This window comes from Rhinopithecus bieti, unplaced genomic scaffold (assembly GCF_001698545.2).
Source record: "Rhinopithecus bieti isolate Rb0 unplaced genomic scaffold, ASM169854v2 scaffold_60790, whole genome shotgun sequence".
In the NCBI taxonomy this organism is placed as follows: Eukaryota; Metazoa; Chordata; class Mammalia; order Primates; family Cercopithecidae; genus Rhinopithecus; species Rhinopithecus bieti.
In genome coordinates this window covers 1-4,149 of record NW_016822988.1, presented here as the reverse complement: position 1 = coordinate 4,149, position 4,149 = coordinate 1, and the positions used below count along the sequence as shown (strand labels likewise).

The 4,149-nt window shown below is 44.2% G+C and overlaps 1 pseudogene; it reads right to left on the bottom strand.

The window, feature by feature from the left end:
* Nucleotides 1-105: 105 nt before the first annotated feature.
* LOC108521355 (40S ribosomal protein S24 pseudogene) lies at nt 106-905 on the bottom strand (annotated as a pseudogene).
* Between the last annotated feature and the right edge of the window lie 3,244 nt (nt 906-4,149).

The following is a 4,149-nucleotide window of genomic DNA, read 5'->3' as shown; positions in this document are numbered from 1 at the left end:
CTACCATTCCAGATTATTAAAGGCCCACTGGTTATTCCACTTGCTGCTTTTTTTTGGATTCCTATGGATAAATGTTGATTGAAATTTGTTTTATTTCCCGAAAGTCTATAATTTATTAATTCTCTCGTAAAAAATCCACACAATGACTGCTGACAATGTCACTGCAGAATTGCTACTTCTTCTGTTTTTCACCCAGTCTCCACCTTGCCTATTGCCAGCACCATCATTGGCCTTTGCAGTCTTCGTGACTTTCTTTGTTCTGTTCTCACATTCCACTTGCTGTTTCCTTGAGGTCTTTTTCTTCTCACACGGACTGTGTCTTGCACGCCTATGTTTGGGTTCATTTTTCTTTGCATAAACTGAAGATGTGTAAATCGTGCCAAAACCAGTCGTCTTGCTACCACCAAAGTGAGTTCTGAATATGAATACCAAGAGGACATCCTGGCTGGGCACAGGGGCTCACTCCTCTAATCCCAGCACTTTGGGAGGTTGGGGTGGGTGAATCACTTGAGGCCAGGAGTTCGAGACCAGCATGGCCAACATCATGAAACCTCGCCTCTACTAAAAATACAAAAATTAGCCAGATGTGGTGACACATGCCTGTGATCCCAGCTACTTGGGAGGCTGAGGCAGGAGAGTTGTTTAAACTGGGAGGTGGATGTTGTAGTGAGCAAAGATTGCGCCACTGCACTTCAGCCTGGGTGACAGAGCAAGACTCCATTTAAAACAAAAACAAAAACAGGACATCCTCTGTGTGGTCTTGTCCATTTTGGCTAGCTTTTCCTGAATTTCTGTCTTAGATACTGCTGCCTTCCTGGGGTGAAGGACATCGATGACCATTTGTTGCCTCTGAAGAAGTTGGTAGCTCATGACCTTCCTGTGTAGATAGTTACCGTGTCATTCATGTTGACAGCTGAGTGCACTGGTGCAATCATAGCTCACTGCAGCCTTGAACTCCTGGGCTCCACAGCAATCCTCCCAGTTTAGCCTCTGGAGTAGGTGGCACTGCAGACACATACCACCACACCCAGTTCTTTTTATTCTTTTGTAGAGAATGGGTCTTGCTATGTTGCCCAGGCCAATCTCAAACTTCTGTCCCCAAGTGATCCTCCTGCCTCAGCCTCCTAAAGTGCTGGAATTATAGGCATGAGCCACTGCACCAAGCCTCGTTTCCATTTTCTAAATATGTCTTTCCGTGCCAGAAAACAGGCACCTACAGACACCTGTGCCATCTGCTCAGCTGCTTTGCTCTAAATATAAGGCCCTGTGTCAACAGGAGGCAATATACCAGGCATTTAAACAGTGCATTAAGAGAAACAATCTGAACATGGCCACCAACCAACCAAAAGGGTTTATGTTTGTCAACAATACATAGAAACTGAATCAAGAGTGGTGCAATAATTCAGCAAAACACGTGTGAACCCAGAAAGTCTGAGACAGTTCTCAGTTAACTTGGAAAGTTTCTTTTGCCAAGGTCGAGGACGTGCCCGTGACACGGCCTCAGGGAGTCCTGACGACATGTGCCCAAGGTGGTCGGGGCACAGCTTGGTTTTACACATTTTAGGGAGACATGAGCCATCAATCAACATATGTAAGAAGTACATTGGTTTGCTTTGGAAAGGCGGGACCACTTGAAGCAAGGGCTGGAAGACTTGAAGTGGGAGGGGGCTTTCAGGTCACAGATGGTGAGACACAAACGGTTGCATTCTTTTGAGTTTCTGAGGAGTCTTTCTGAAAGAGGCGATCAGATGTACGTCTATCTCAGTGAGCAGAGGGGTGACTTTCATTAGAATGGGAGGCAGGTTTGCCCTGAGCAGTTTCCAGCTTGAGTTTTCCTGAGTCATTTTGGGGGCCCAGGATATTTTCCTTTCACACATGCTAGCACTGAGTGACATAGCAATTGGTCTCCTGGCAGTCTGGAAATTTCAGCAACAGCTGATAAGCCATTGCCTCTCCTGAGCAGCCAAGTTCTAGAAAGCAAAGGGAAGTAGGCATTAGCAACCTGGGAGGAGCACTGCTTTGATTCCCCCAGAATGTGCCAGAGCGTTGATGAAGTCTCTTATTTCCTTCTTAATTCAGCCTCTTGATTTAGGTATAAACACTTGTGTGAGATTGCCCAGAGCTGCCATAAAAATCACCATAAACTTGGTGGTTTAAGAAAACAGACGTTCATTCTTCCACCACTCTGGAGGCTAGAAGTTCAGAAATCAAGGTGCTTCCTCGGAGGCCCTGGGTAGAATCTATCCTTGCCAATCCTTGACATTCCTTGGCTTGTGGACACATCACTCCAATTTCTGCCTTTGTCATGACATGAAAGTCTACGCCCTGGGTCTTTAAAGCTTTCTCTCCTTATATAGAGAGATTATAGTCATACAGAATTCAGAACCCACCTTCATCTAGTATGACCTTGTTCTCTCTTGATGGCATCTTTAAAGACCCTGTTTCCAAATAAAGTCTGATGCACAGGTACCAAGGTTTAGGACTTTAATGTAACCTTTGAGGAGGTCATAATTTAATCTGTTGCACCCCTGTATACCAAGAAGAGTACCTGGGACTTGAAATACTCTGTTACTTGCTCAGGAGGACACAGCTTAGGTGTTCCTGGGCTGGGACTGGCACCCTAGCCATGCCAACCCCAAATTTCCATGTACATCAACCCTATAATGTTGAAGTAGGAGGCAGGACTTGACCCCAGAGGTCAGGGTTGGACACCAGACCAGATTGAGGGCTAGCTAAAACAGGGCAGACTAAAGCAGCTTTCAGTCAGACACGCCCACCTGTGTGCCATGTCAATTTACCATTGCCACGGCAACACCTGGGCGTTACCAACCCTTTCCATGGCAATGACGCAATAACTCAATGATTACTACCCTTTCCCTAGAAACTTCTATATAACCCACCCCTTAATATGCATGCAATTAAAAAGAGTTATACACTTTAGGAGGTCAATGTGGGCAGATCGTTTGAGGTCAGGAGTTTGAGACCAGGCTGACCAACATGGTGAAACTCCATCTCTACTAAAAATACAAAAAAATTGGTCGGGTGTGGTGGCACATGCTTGTAATCTCAGCTACTCTGGAGGCTGAGGCAGGAGAATTGCTTGAATATGGGAGGCAGAGTTTGCAGTGAGCCGAGATCGTGCCACTTGCACTCCAGCCTGGGTGACAGAGTGAGACACTATCTCAAACAAGGAAAAAAATAAAAATAACAATAAATGGGTATAAATATGACTGCACAACTGCCCTGAGCTGCTACTCTCTCTCTGCCTAGAGGGTAACCATGTTCTGCAGGAGCAGTCACAAAGCTGTAACACTGTTGCTTCAATAAAGCAGTTTTCCTCTACCTCTGGTTTACCCTTGACTTATTTCCTGGGCTAAGCCAAGAACCCTTGTGGGCTAAGCCCCACTTTGAGACTCACCTGCCCTCCATCAGTGTCTCTCAAATGTGTAACCCCAGGAGTAACATAATCAGGTGTGTTCATCAATTTGCAATTGCAAAAATGTGGAACCAGCCCAAATGCCACCAATCAACAGGTGCATAAAGAAACTGTGGCATATATATATACAAAGAAATACTAATCAGCCATGAAAAGTAATGAATCAATGGCATTTGCAGCAACCTGGATCAGTTTGGAAACTAAGTGAAGTCACTCAAAAATGGAAAACCAAACATTGTATGTTCTCACTTATAAGTGAGAGCTAAGCTATGAGGATGCAAAAGCCTAAGAATAACACAATGAACTCTGGAGACTCTGGAGGAAAGGGTAGGAAGGGGGTGAGGGATAAAAGACTATAAACTGAGTGCATTGTATACTGCTGAGTGATGGGTGCACCAAAATCTCACAAATCACGACTGAATAACTTACTTATGTAGCCAAACACCACCTGTTCCCTCAAAACCTATGGAAATAAAAAAATTAGAAAATTATGTGTGTTTGACTTATTTCAAGGGACCTATACTGTTGCACTGTCTTTGCTAAAGAGTAATATGAAAGTGTCAACTGAAATACAAATAACTGTTGTAATATTAACTATCAACGAAGGATATCTTTTTCCTAAGTGATTTGGTGCAACCATATTAGATCTTATTTGTCCACAAAAGAATTCCTTACAAAGGCTGAGCAATTTCTCTGCCACTCTTTGTTATAAT